This window comes from Equus asinus, chromosome 4 (assembly GCF_041296235.1).
Source record: "Equus asinus isolate D_3611 breed Donkey chromosome 4, EquAss-T2T_v2, whole genome shotgun sequence".
In the NCBI taxonomy this organism is placed as follows: domain Eukaryota; kingdom Metazoa; phylum Chordata; class Mammalia; order Perissodactyla; family Equidae; genus Equus; species Equus asinus.
This window is the reverse complement of record NC_091793.1, coordinates 51,699,283-51,714,519: the sequence shown is the minus strand read 5'-3', so window position 1 is coordinate 51,714,519 and position 15,237 is coordinate 51,699,283. Positions and strand designations below refer to the sequence as shown.

General features: G+C 35.2%; 1 protein-coding gene across 9 annotated transcripts in view; it reads left to right on the top strand.

Moving 5' to 3' along the window:
* Positions 1 to 15,237, top strand: part of SYT1 (synaptotagmin 1) — a 521,971-nt gene that overhangs the window by 88,919 nt on the left and 417,815 nt on the right. The gene's annotated exons all lie outside the window — the stretch shown is intronic.

The window sequence follows — 15,237 nt, the reverse complement described above, 5'->3', positions numbered from 1 at the left end:
AGGCTCTGTATGAGATAACTATATGTTTGAAGATACACAGAATTTCTACTTAAGAGGATACCATATTCATTGATAAACAAGTCTTTTTTTTTATTTCTTTATTTTTTTAAAGATTTTATTTTTTTTCCTTTTTCTCCCCAAAGCCCCCTGGTACATAGTTGCATATTCTTAGTTGTGGGTCCTTCTAGTTGTGGCATGTGGGACGCCGCCTCAGCATGGTTTGATGAGCAGTGCCATGTCCGCGCCCAGGATTCAAACCGACGAAACACTGGGCCGCCTGCAGCGGAGCGCGCGAGCTTAACCACTCGGCCACGGGGCCAGCCCTGATAAACAAGTCTTCTGTTGATGACTTTTGGTATTCAGATATAAGAATCCTGGAATTATGGAGTTATTCTGAAATCCATTCTGCACGTCAGGTCTTATGCTTCATCATTGTGTCCCTTCTCGTGCCTCTGTCCTCAGTATGTTTGATGATTTTCTGTTCAAGCACATTAGCAGGCCTTCTTTCTCTGGAACACATTTATCCCACTTTTTAAAAACACATCTGAAAACCTGTTAGGGCCCCAAAGCCTTTCCTGACTAGAAAGAGAAAAAGAGGAGAGCCCGATTAGTGATTTTTGGATGAAAATGTCCATCAGAGCGAACAGGGACTCTATCCTCGGGCCACTATATCAGAGGACCAGGGAGATAATGCCAGAAAAAGACTTGCTGCTGAAGGTTGTGTGCCCTCAATTCCACCAGGTATCCACTGATTGACAGAAACCAATGGGCAAACATCGACTTAGTCTGTCTGCCTCTGTCAATTTAGTGGAGACTGAGTCTGTGTACCTTGACTATTGGGAAGGATACCTATTAAGTATTTGTGGGCTTTTCTTTTCTATTTAAATGAAAATGCTTTCTAAATATCCTAGAGCAAACCCTCCTACTTTCTCATTCTACCACTTGCTGAAGCACTTACTATATTCAAGCGTTGAGATTAATACTTATTTTAACTAATACAAAAACTATGGGATTGATTTTGTTAGTTGTATTTTGCAACTAAATGACTCAGATTAAAAAATTTGCTCATGGTCACATAGTCAGTAGGTGGGTAGAACCAGATTTAGATTTTGTGTCTTTCTAAATGAAAAGACTATATTCTTTGCTTTGGGAATCAAAATGCTTTAAGCTGGCCCAAATGCACTACACTTTTTCTTTGACTCAAGTGAACTTGGAAGGTCCTGTGTACATTAAAAAAATTAACAAAATGCTGAAGATCTAAATCTTGTAAGATATTTTCAAACAGTACTCCCAAAATAGATAAGTAAACAAACAAATCCTACAAAATATAGAAATGCAGTAACATTATACCATATTATTTGGTGAAGAAATCACTTAAGATTTTAAAATAAATTTACTCAGCCTGCATTTTTATTTACATTCTAGTACTCAGATAATTTTCAAACATCTTTAGAAATGACTTAGGAATTACATTTCCCTCAATTTCCTCTCTCACCCCCTAAGTCCTTATATTGCTTCATTTGCGGTCATAGCCTGTTCTAATTCTGTTCAAACTACAATTTTTAAGAAAAAGAAAAGCCATTTTTTCATCTCTCCTTGTGTTAGAGATAAAGCTTTCTCTCTCTTCTCCAAGCACCCTTCAATAAATGGATTATGCTTCTGAGGCCCAGGTAGTTCCAGACCACAACAAAAACACCACACACAGAGCTGTCACTTAGAAACCAAGGCGTCAATAGATACTTCAAATTCCTGCTTAATTTATCTCACAAATCCAACCATGGCAGAAGCTTGTCGATCACTTCCTTGCCATGTTTTTTTTTTTTTTTGTTCCTGTTTATATACTCCACAGTTTTAATTCTTATCTGGTCCCTATCAGGCAAGTTCAGGCAGATACCAAAGATCATTCAAAGTTGTATGTATTATTCTTTCTAGTGATTGCATTTTTACTTGCAGCTATAATTTAAATAAAGGAAAATGCACTAGGCTTTAATCTCATTTTGTGTCATTTGTGCAAGTGTGGAAAACCTTTGAGATCCATTTGATATCAATGGAGAAGAATATTTGTAGGGCTTAAGAGTCTATTATTTATTATATATGTGAAATTATCTTATATGTAAATGTTTATTCTTCTAATACACTAATTTTAAACTTTATTCTCTCAATTTTTTCAGAAAATTGTTCAATTTATTTAGTTACTTTTTTTGCAAACTGATAGAAAGCTGTATATATTAACTAGTATAAGATCTGTTTTGTCAACTTTAGGCAGTATTCCAAAGTATTGAATCACCTAGATGAAAGATTTTCTTATTAAATGTTATAAATTTATTTAGAATAAAATTACATGCAAATACAATATTTTAAAGTGTTTGCTTAGAGTTATTAAAATTATAATCTTATTTAAGAGAAATTATAATAAAAAAGCTTCCTTACATAAAAACATTGGTTTTAGAGGTTGGCCCAGTGGTGCAGCGGTTAAGTTCGCAAGTTTAGCCTCAGCAAACCAGAGTTCTTGGTTCAGATCCCAGGTGCAGACCTATGTACCACTTGTCAACCCAAGCTGTGGCAGGGGTCCCACATATAAAGCAGAGGAAGATGGGCACGGATATTAGCTTAGGGCCAGTCTTCCTCAGCAAAAAGAGGAGGGTTGGTGGCAGATGTTAGCTCAGGGCTAATCTTCCTCAAAAAGACATATTGGTTTTATTGTGCTTCAAATGTCCTTTAGTCCTTCTGTCCCAGTCTTTTATTACAAACATGTTATTTACGAATCGATGCTGCTTCTTTAAAATGTAAATGAGAGTGTATTCCACTAGAGAGACTTTTCCATATGAACACAAAAGAGAGAGGTTAATAGATGCAATAATTCTGATGGATGATTCTTACAAGAGGCACCTCAAAAGAAACAATCAGTCAAATATATAGGTTCTAATTCTTCTTACAGAAGAGAAATCAGAGCTTCATAAGAAAATGTGAGCCCATCACAGAATGTTGCTGAGTTCTGCCCTGTTTCAAACTACTAGGAACACAGTTGCAAAGCCAGCTATATAAGGCTGGGGAGGAACTCAGTGGAAAAGCAAGCTAACAGTGGAAATGTTTTCATGCCCTTTGGAACTGGGAGTGCATTTGAATTTTAGGCCGTGATCGGTGGGGGCACAGGGTGGGGGCGGGGGGGCTGCATGAAGTGATTCTGTTTCTGAGGAATGCATTTCTAAAGAGTTTGAACTACAAGATTCAAGAAACAAAGAAACACTACTGCTGATTTTGGAAAACTATATAAAGCCCGAGAGGGGAAGAACTGCATTTCAGAGTGGCTGAAAAATGGCATAGGATTTCAAAGTAATTTAAATAGTTTTTCAACTCTTATATATACTTTATTTTATAGTCTAATAGTCAATATGTTAGTAAAGAAACAATAAAATGGTGACTTTACCACTTGCATGCTTTGTTGGGAGTTTTTCTTATCACAGAAGAAAATAAAAGAAGGTAAAAGAAGAAATCTTAACAGTCTGTGTTTTATCCTGTTCAAATCCATTCTTTTAGATTTCTTTCTCACCATTAACCTTTCCAGATTTTCTCTTAACAGGCACTTTAAGTAATGGCATGAATTTCAAAAATATTTTCTGCTATAACTTAAATATATACAGAATCTGGCAATACAGTAATCTACAAAGTCAAAGCTCATTTTTTCAGTGAATAAGTAAATAGGTTTAATAATTTGGAAAAGAGAAACACCTTTCTGAATCCATTTTTCTCACCTAGTTCTTCTCAAAAAAGAAGCAAGTTCCTTTAGCAACTAATGAAATCATTTGGTGAGGTGGGTATAATGGACAGGTGCATTAACATGCTCCCTGTTTCTGGGACATCACAGTCTTTCCAACAGGTAAAGACCAGCAAATAAAGACGCCAGTATTGAGCAGTAGCATTACTGTCACATTAAGAGAGGGTCACGGGATACTGTGGGTACATCGGAATGATTCTCACTTAGATCAATGGGATTAAGGATGGCTTCTGGGAGATGTGAATTGGAATGAGGAACACTTCTGAAGAATTTCAATTGAGAAAAAGTAGGCTAGCTAAAATATTTAAAGAAAGACCTGCAATCGTTTTCCTTGTAGAGCTAAAAAATATTAATTTATACTTGAACTATAAAACTTTCCATTAGTTCATAGTCTGTGTCCACATACTGGCTAAGAAACAGAGTGGAGGCAGAGAACAACATAAAATTATTGGAATTCTATGTTTAATAAACCAATATGGATCTGTCATCCTTGATTATCTAAAGTTTTCTTTAATAATACTTATATTTTCATTCTACCTCTGTGAAGTAGCACATTTCTATACGTGAAATGCCCATTGTATGGAATACTTAGTATTTGTTTTGTTGTTGTTGTCTTAAGTTTGCTATTTCAAGCTTTAGGCAATTCTTACTCCCTTAAATCTAGCGATTCCAGATTTCTGTGAGCAAGTTCATGTTGACTCAATCAGCTGCCTTCACATCTTTGTAGACGTTGATTGTATCCCCTTTTTCTTTCTAAATGGAGATATTTTCTCTGCAACTACGTCTCCTAGAGGAGTCTGCTCTTTGTCTGGATCACAAGCAGTGTGTCGTATAAGAGAAATGAGAAGGTAGTTGTAGGCCACACTGATTAGATCATGAGCAGTTCTTATGCATTGTTAATGGTAACTTGAAAATTATTTAAGTAGAAGGACACTTAGCGCCAGATAAAGTGATCGTCCTTCCAGAAGATGTAAAGTGTATAATTGAACTGGAATAATTGTTCAACACTGCATCCCTTTCTTTTCTGCTTCACGTGTCATATTTTGGAAGTGGGCACCGTCATTTACTAAGTACCTGATGCTGTACTTTGGCAACTTCATAGTAAAATCTTTTGACTCAATGTTACTCAGAACCAATCAGAGACTAAATGTAATATTGTTACCTTCCAATAGTCTTTTTTATTGTTGCATAATTTCCTATAACAAAGTGTATTGAAATGAAAGCATCAGATTGTGTTTTTGTTGTTTTATAGGGTTTTCTCCCCTTTTTTTGTTTTAAGGTACTGGTTTTGTTATGCTTACTTCAAACTTTTTGACTGTGTGGTTTGCATAGTGTATGCAGTAGCTTGGGTCACTTAGCTAATTTATTGATCTCAATGAGATTAGTTATATAACAGATATTACATACATAGGAATTATCTCAAGAGGTTGTTACAAAGTTTAAATAACTTAATACAAGGTAAAGTGTTTAGAACACTGCCTGGCATACAATAATCACCCAATAGCATCTTTTTAAGGTATTATAATTAATATTATTATCACTTCGTAGATCAATTACTTTTACTTTTCTCCACGTAAACCTACCCTCTGTAACCTATAAATGATCAGTAAAAACTGAACACCACTACTAGAAAACTAACTTAAAGTTCATGACCTAAATACTACGTCAACCAAATATGTCAACTTAGCAAAGAGATTGGAGAATGTGGTGAGTGTATATACGTGAGTGTGTTTAGGGCAGGGAGGTGGGGAGTTGGCCTGTGTGTGTTCTCAGTCCTCATCTCCATAGCATATTCTAAAAGCAAGCTGTCATTCAAACTTTTTTTAAATAATTCTCTTATAGAAACAATGAATTTGGTTGATTGGGATTGGGAATTATTGTGTAACTTAACTCCTCCCTTATTGTTTTTCTGAAATCTATTCACCATACTGCAGCCAAAGTGCTGTTTTGAAAATTCAACTCTGGAAGCCAGCCCCGTGGCCAAGCAGTTGGGTTCGCACACTCTGCTTCGGCGGCCCTTAGTTTCCCAGTTTGAATCCTGGGCACGGACATGGCCCCACTCATCAGGCCATGCTGAGGCTGCGTCCCACATGCCACAACAGGAAGGATTCACAACTATAAATATACAACTATGTACCGGGGGGCTTTGGGGAGAAGAAGGAAAATAAAATCTTTGGAAAAAAAAAAAGAGAAAATTTAACTCTGATCAAGTTACTGCCGCCTCCTATCCTACTTGAAGCTCTTTAATGATTTTATAAAGTTCAAGAAAAAATTCGAAAATTCTTGCTCAGACATACAAATGGCCCTGGGAATGAATCTTCCTTACCTTTCCAGCCTGTGGCTCCTCACTCCCACTTTGCGTTCTGTGGTTCAGTCGCCCTGGTCAATGCTCAGTCACTTCAGAGACTTTGCACAAGCTGAACCATCTCCCTGGAGCACTTTTCCCTCCAGGCCTCACTCAACTAGTTTTTAATTATGATTTATGTCTCAACATGATGTCTGGCATACAGCAAGTGCCCACGAATATATGTAGCATGAATAAATCGGTAACTGAATGTGTATTTTCTCAGAAGCTCTGTCATAAGGGATAATTTGAATTCTCTCATTGGTTTTCTTCTATATGAATTAGTTTTATATTAGAATAAAGTTCAAACTCAATTTAAAGATTCCCTTCTTGTTACTCATATTCGTGTATCTGAATTTTTAAAAGATTCATAATATGAGGTTAATAGAGAAAAAAGACCTTTATCTGCTACTATGTTCCTTTCAGATTTACGGTTAATACATTAATAAAGGGGGCAGGAGTATTATATTCTCTGCCTAGAATTTTGGAAGATTTTGAGATGAGGTCACCAAAACTGGAATGAGTGCACATGTCAAATCTATATCCAATGGTCACAGTTGTCATAGTGAGTATGCTATACGTGACAGAAAAACTATTTTATAATTTGTGCTCTAAAGAAGACGTTTTAAAATTATAGCCTTATAGGCATAATGAAGCTAAAAACACCTTAAAAGAAAAATATATATACATGTAAGCTTTACAAAATTAATCTCGTGCAATTGCCCCAGCCCCTTTCATAGCAGCTTTGATTGCTTAGAATGAGGAACTGTGAGAAAAAAGAATTCCTTTGAGGGGCTGGCCAGGTGGCATCGTGCTTAAGTTCGCCTGCTTTGCTCCGGTGGCCTATGGTTCATCTGTTCGAATCCTGGGAGCGGACCTACACACCACTCATCAAGCCATGCTGTGATGGCTTCCCACGTAGATGAGCTAGAAGCACTTACAACTAGGTTCTACAACTATGTGCTGGGGCTTTGGGCAGAAAAAAGAAGAGGAAGATTGGCAACAGATATTTGCTCAGGGTCAGTCTTCCTCACCAAAGCAAAACAAGACGAAATAAAACAATTCCTTAGAAAGAAAAAATGTTTGAACCCCAGGAGCTGATGGGGATAGAAGCTATTCTTAGGGTAGAAAAAGAAAGAAAGATATAGCCTCTGAGCTTTACTCTATGTATAACAAGCATTTTGTGACCAATTGAATGCAAAGAATTAGAATTCTGTACAATTCTAAAATATTGATATGAGTAATAAGATTAACTACTAGTAATGCCAATAAATTCTGATATGCTACTGATAAAAATGATTTATGTGCGCTAAATAAAAGAGAAATGAGACCCAATATGAAATGAGAAATTATTCCTACTCTTTAAAATATTGATCATAATTTTAAACCTTTCAAGATTTTACTATTCACTTTTATCTCCTTCTACTTGTTGGTTTCACATTATCTTGAAGAAGAGTTTTTGTTGTCTGCATTAGTTCTTAGAAAATAAGAACTAAATATTGTGTGATCTTTTTAAGCCTTTAAGAATTTTGTTTTAGTTCATGAAAATGCTAGTAGTGTATGTATGTGTGAGTGTGTATGTATATACACACACACGTCTTGAATGTTTCACATATCCCGAATATCTCACACCATTAATGTGCCCTGAGTAACAATTCGAAGTGCACACACAAAAGTGTTACTATGCTTATTCTCCATGTCATCATGGACCATTGTATTTCATTATAATTTATTCTAATGCCCACTCTATGTTCTCTCTCACTCTGCCTCTGAAGTAACTCTTTCAAGCGATATACTTTGACTCTATAATTTACTTGGCTCCTAACGCACTCTCTACTTTTAGAAGTTTCCTCTACTTTGTCTTCCAAGACAATGCTCTCTTTTTTTGACTGATTCTTGAGCATATTACATCTTCTCTGTCCACCTTGTATTGATCATTGATGGCCTCAAAGATGCTCAGCCATTTTCTCTTCTTACTCTTTATATGTTCCTAGGAAGATTTCAACTGTTCCCTCAGCTTCTGTTTTACCTATATGCCAACAATCTCAAATCTCTATCCTCAGCTCTCAAATCTGTTCTTTATTCCTTAGTTTTGCAAATTAAAAAGAGTAGTTAAGAATTTGGGCTTTGAAGAGAAAACGCTTGTTTATGTGATTTTATGCAAATTATTTAATATCTGTGCCTCATTTTCTGCAGAAGAACTGTGGACAATATGGTACCTATTCCATAGTATAGTTGTGAGGGTTACATAAACTACATGTGTAAAGTTCTTGGGACAGAACCTGGCACGTAATAAGTGTTCTATCAGGTTCGTCATTGCTGTCGTCATTATTGCTGATTGAGCGGGTACTAGGAGCACAGGGAGAAATAATGCTGAGCAAACAAGATATGACCCCTCCTCTCCTGGAACATATAGTCTATAATCCTCTATTCCAGCTTCCTAATAGATATTTGTGTTTGGTTGACCTATTGGTATTTCAAATGTAATGTATTTAAATCCAAATCAAGTATGTTTCCCTCTCAAATCTAGATCTAGTCTTAATAACACTTAACATCTTTAAAATAGTTACCTAGCAAATTGAATATCACTTCAGTTACAGTTTACAGGAAACAATCTTCTGAGCGTTTTTACAGGTTTGAAACAGGGGTTCAGCCACGGGCCAACAATCACACGGCAGCAAGTCCTGGAGGTGACACTTGAACCAAGATTGCTTTCCAGGCCATAACCATGTAATAGTTTATTGCCAAAGATGCCATGTTGCCTGGGACTTGGTAGATCATCAATAAATATTCTTGAATAAGTGGATATAATGAACCCTTTATTAATTCGGAGTTTTGACTATGTCTATTTTATGTTCTGTTAGAAGACCAGGTAGTGGAAAGGAACCAATATTCACTGAGCACTAAACATTTACATACTTAATCATTCATCATACTTCATTTCATTCTATCTTTGTAACTCTAAAACTAGTACCATTATCACCATTTTAAAGATGACAAAACTCAAGAGTTTGAACAATTTTCTCAAGAATCTGAGCTGGTATGTGTTAAAAGTCACAATTTAGTTCCAAATCTGTCTGATTCTAAGGATCCACAATCTTCCTACTGCTCCAACTTGCTGACTTACTTTGCCTGGCAATCTATAGAGAGCAGTTTCCTCTTATACCACATTTTTTAGCTTTTCACAGTTTATATGTCAAACATTTCTGTCAAATCACTTGTTCCAGACAAGTTAGAATAAAAGCATTGACAAGGCAGGTCACCTATGTATTTATTTTTAAAGACTTAGACAGAACCTAGAGGTATGATTCAAAAACTCAAGCATGTGAATTAATCCCCTATTACAGCTTTTTGAAATGATGATATTGGAGAAAGTACTTATTCCTTTTGTGGTTTTGTACACATATAAAACACTCAAAAAGGTTAATATTCATAAAAATGTTGTCTTGCAAATAAGTATTGAGACAAACATAACTGAAATAATCATTGATTTCTGAATTACATATTGCTATTAAGTCAATATATGCTTCTACTCTCTTTAATTTTTCCAGTATATTACTGAACAATTCCTTTTTAAAAAACTAAATACCAAGGATAATAAGTGAAATATTAGCTAATATTTCAGCATATGCTATTAAGGACAATGATGTAGTTTTATGTTCTTGTGTCACAGTAGACAATGGCATCTTAGCCAGCCTAGTACAATGCTGACATATTTTATGTATTGTTTTTTCTCACATATCTTATGTTCAATTTAATAAACTTTTATTAAGTGTATACTGTAGACGAGGTGTCACTATGGAGGATATAAAAGAGGCTAAGATATCATTTCTGCCCTTGAGGAGTTAATAATCTGATGGTGAAGGCAGACGTGTATGCAATCAACTGCAGTATTTGGAAGAATAAAGTGAGTCTTTTAATAGCAAACAAAGTGCTCTGGTAGTATAAAGAGAGCAAGGCTAGAGGGTAGAGCAATGTGGAGCTTGGATTGAAGTGGCAGGATATTAAAAGGAAGACATCCATTATGAAGCTGAAGCACATATGGGAAATAACATGATAAGAGCCTAGATTAGTCAGTGGACAGATAGAATAGAAGGGAAAAAATATCAGGCACATTTCAAGGGAAGAATCAATAATATGTGACACTTAATCAGATGTAGGGGTGGGGGATGAGGTTGAGTCAAAGATGAATTTACGTTTTCTTATCAGATACTGAGGTAGGGAACACAAAATAAGAAAAAGCTGTGAGGGAAGTGTGGAAAATTTCATTTGAGATTTGTGGGTTTAATATATCATCAGGACATCTATAAGCAGATAATCATCAGGAGGAAATTTGGGTCTAGAGTATAGGGAAGCAGCCAGTGGTAAAGATGTAGTGTTAGGAGTCATTGGTATAGCAGTAATATTTGAAACTATTGGAGTAGGTGGAAGAATATAGAAACAGTAGGGATCTGAGATAAAATAGATGTAGATAGATGGAAGAAAATGCAGAAAAGTTTACTATGAAAGTTTCATAGTGAAGAGGAGAAAGGTGAGTATATGGTTAAAAGAGTAGGCGATGTGGAATTAATTCTTTGGCTTAGCATGGAGAAAATTGAACTTGTTTGTAAACTGGTAGAAGAAAGAAATAGAGAAAAAAAGAATAAGAATTCTTAACACAGGGTCCATAGAGTAGGAGCCTATTTTGGATTTCGGATTGTATTTGATCTCTTAAAAGCATAAACAATATATTCAGTGTATGTGAATTTTTATTGGAAGAGTAATGAGATTCTCATGATGATCTAGACTTCCCACTGCAACTCCCGAAAAAGAAACTTTGGAATCTCTGACATGTACAGAGAGAACATTTTATGGACAATGCCCAAGGAAACAGTATGAAGTTAATTTGAGAAGATGTGTATTCTACATCATTTTGTTGAAAAGTTCATCTGTGAATCTCAAAGTGCTCCATGTATGTTTATAACAAATTTGAAAAGAAAAACTCCTATCATCTCTTAATTTGCTCTGAATTCTGAAAAGAAATAGACCTAAAATGATCTTCTCTTATGCATTACTTCAAGAAAAGATTACTGAACACTTGCCTAATCTGTGCCAGACATAGTGCAGGGTGGACTCAAACAATTAGGCAGGACACCTAACCTAGACTTTAAGGTAACCTTGCCAATTTGGTATTCAGTAATGTTTTTAGCAGGCATAATATCTAAGCTGAGTCATGAAGAATTTGTTCATTCAACAAATGTTTATAGATTGCCCATATGGGCCAGACACTATCCAAGGTGCTGAATAGGCATGAATAAGGAAATTTCTGCCTTCATGCATTGTAGCATGAGGGAGACAAACAAATGGACAAATAAACAAAGTCTATAACGTCAGGTCTCGATAAATGTTATAAAGAAAATATATATGGGGAAAGGGTATAGTGTAAATGAGAGTCTTCCCTACCAAGGTGACACTTGATTAAAGACTGGAATAAACTGAGGGAATGAGCAATGCAAATATCCAGGGAAAGATCATGAGGGTTAGATGAAAGAGAAACTGAAAGGTCCTGGGTAGGAACATGCTTTGTTGGGCTGGAGGAACGGCCAATGTGTCTAGAGCAGAGTGAGGAACACAGAGAGTAGTAGATGAGTCCAGGAAAGGCCTTATGGGCCATGGTAAGGAATTGGAATAGGAATAAGTCAAGCGAGGGCTGGAAGGAGTAGCTTGACTTATTCTAGAAGTTTGATTTGACTATGATTTAAAAACTAAGTGAAGTGTGAAAATGTGAGTTTGGAGAAGTCAGCGTGTCCAGGAAATAAAGGGCCTTGTAAGCATAAGGAGTTCAGACTTACTCTCAGAGTAAAAGTAAGCCATTAAAGATTTTAAATGGGGAAGTGATGTAATTAATCAGTTTTGTATTTTCACTGAGTGCTTTATGAAGGATGCTTTGGCAGGGGATCAAGATTATCTTCAAGGAGAAAACTTGTAACAGATGGCCCCAAACTCAGTGTCCATTGCTCTTTCCACTACTACTTTCTCTTCTAATAATGGGACCTGTATGTACTCAAGTATTTTAGGAAAATTAATCTGATATTGGAGTAAGATGGATGGAAGGTATAAGATTATTCCAGAGGTTGTTGCAGTAATCCAGGTATAAAATGATAAAGACCTTAGTCAGTGGTCTCTATGTATTAATGGTGGAAATAGAGAGAAAAAGGCACGTTGCTGCTAGACATATTAAGAAGAAAGCATTGAGAGAATTGTGCCCAATTACAGAAAGAGGGAAGGAAGCAAAGATGACTCCATATGGTGTTCATGACTAAAGCAACAGTCATTTGTATTTGTGTTTAGCCTATTGGAAACCTCCAATAAACCTGACTTAAATGAATAAATGAATGAACATGGGACCAAATGAGAAAAAGAGGAAATAAGCTTGGAGGGGGTTGGTTTTGGTTTTAGGCATTTTGAGTTTGAAAAGAAAGCACAACGATCTTTGCCTAAATTAAAGCAGGTCATCAGCATCACTATCTCATTTCACATCCTATGCTATCTCAGCAGTATTATAAAAATTAGCCAATTTAGCTAGGTTCACCTCTTAGCCATACACTAAGAAATAAAGCAGAGTGTTACGTCAATGAGCGTGAGCCTGGAAGCCTGATAGCTGGGGCTCAAATCTCAGCTCAACTCCTCACTATTGGTGTGACCTTAAACAAATTATATAATCACTCTACTCCTAAATTTCCTACTCTGTAAAGTGGGGATAATAGTATTATCTTTGTCATAAGATAGTAAGGACTCTATAAATGATCCACTACCCGCTAGCCTTCAACAATTCACTGGAAAACTGAGGTTTGCAGATCAAAGATGTAACTAGATAACTTAATTGTCCAAGATTCTTTACCAAGAGGTACTGATTATTTATCTCTTTTTACAAGACACTGTATTGAGTACAATGCTTTAGATTGAAATAGATGTTTTTTAATGTAGTAGGTCTAGATAATTGTATACGTTTCTTACTGTGCAACACCTAAAATTCTAAGAGTTTTTGAAGTAATTGTACTTTACTGGTTTATGTCATTTATATGTATGTATTTTAAAGAACATGAAATTAAAGTAGCTTAGCTTACCTTTTTTTAGTTTTACGTGTTATTCTAAAATTTTATCTGTCTGTCATGAATAAATGTTCAATCATTAATTGGGCTTGATTTTAAACATTATAAAATTTCGAACTTCAATCTTCTGAATGGCTCTCTTTAGTTCACAATGCTTTTAGAAATATAAAATAATTCTAGGGACTAAAAATAAATATCCTAGTCTCCCTTTCCCAAGTATAAATGTTAGTGATTCTTAAGGAGCTTTAAGTGTTGTAAATTATAGCCTCTACATCTGATTTAAGAAACAGGTAACTTTATTTAATTTAATTGCTCAATTGATTGTTGATACAGTTGCCTTCTACTTATATTATCTTCTGATTGCCCAAATAATACATAGAAGATATGTCTTTTTAAAAAATAGGTAATTTATGAAGTTTAGAATCAAGTTTGTGGTTTCTATTACATGAACAAGTTATTTCAATAGGGGCTTCCTCATTCCATGACGTTGTACTTGCTATGTCTGAGTTTTCTCACATCTAGGTTCTTCTGACATTTGCAATGTGATATGAAAATGCAGAACATGCTGAATATTTTGTTCAAATTAACTGTTATACCGTAAAGTAAACTTTAAAAGATTTTATAATTTACCTTATTTGTTTATTGACATGTTCTTTTCTCGTCAAAATATACAGCCCCTCCTGTAAATTATAAAAATTTTTATTGTGGCTTCACCATAATCCAGTTTATTTAGTGCTTATTTACATGAAAAAAGCTTGCATTTATTTACTTAATAATAATACATTGCAATTCAACCCATGTCAGTATCCTCTGCCTTCGTTATTGCAGTTAGTTTCATGATTTTGTTGCCTTTTTATGAAAGCTTATATCTTTTACAATTTCTTGAATTTTAAATACATTTTCTAAAATATTTGCTATGTATATATTTGTTCATGTCTTTACTTTTGTATTTGGCCCTCCAACATTGGCATTGGTGTTAAATTTAGCAAATAGTAAAAGAGTTTTAATTAAATTTAACAAGAACTTAAGCAACATGGAGGCAGAGACTTTGTCTTGTTTGCCCCTGTGACTTCAGACCTGCAAAAATGCCTGCCACAAAGTAGTTGCTCAATAAATATGTATTGCTATAAAGGAGAGAGAGGGGACAAGAGAAAGAGAAATATGAATTAATAAGACAGTTTTTATCAAACTAAAAAGCTTTTTCACAGTGAGGGAAACCATCAGCAAAACAAAAAGACAACATATTGAATGGGAGAAGATATTTGCAAATCATACATCCAATAAGGGGTTAATATCCAAAATATGTAAAGAACTTATACCACTTAATATCAAATAACAAACAACCCAACTGAAAAATAAGCAGAGGATTTGAATAGACATTGTTCCCAAGGAGACATACAGATGGCCAACAGGCGCATGAAAAGATGCTCAGTATCACTAATCATCAGGGAAATGCAAATCAAAACCACAATTAGATATTACCTCACACCTGTTAGAAAGGCTATTATCAAAAAGACAAAACATAACAAGTGTAGGTGAGAATATGGAGAAAAGGGAACCCTTGTACACTGTTGGTGGGAATGTAAACTCGTGCAGCCACTGTGGAAAACAGTGTGGAGGTTTCTCAAAAAATTAAAATAGAACTATAATATTATCCAGCAATCCCACTTCTGGTTACTTATCTGAAGAAAATGAAAACACGAATTCAAAGAAATATATGCACCCCTATGTTCATTGCAGCCTTATTTACAATAGCCAAGATAGGGAAGCAGCCTAAGTGTCTATCAATAGATTAATGGATAAAGAATATATATATATGATGGAGAATTACTCAGCTATAAAAAAAGAATGAAATCTTACCATTTGCGACAATATGGATGGACCTACAAAGTATTATGCTAAGTGAAATAAATCATAAAGAGCAAGACAAATGCCTTATGATTTCACTTATGTGTGGAATCTAAAAAACAAAATAAATAAAACAGAAGCAGACTCAGATACAGGAAACAAACAGATGGTTACCAGAG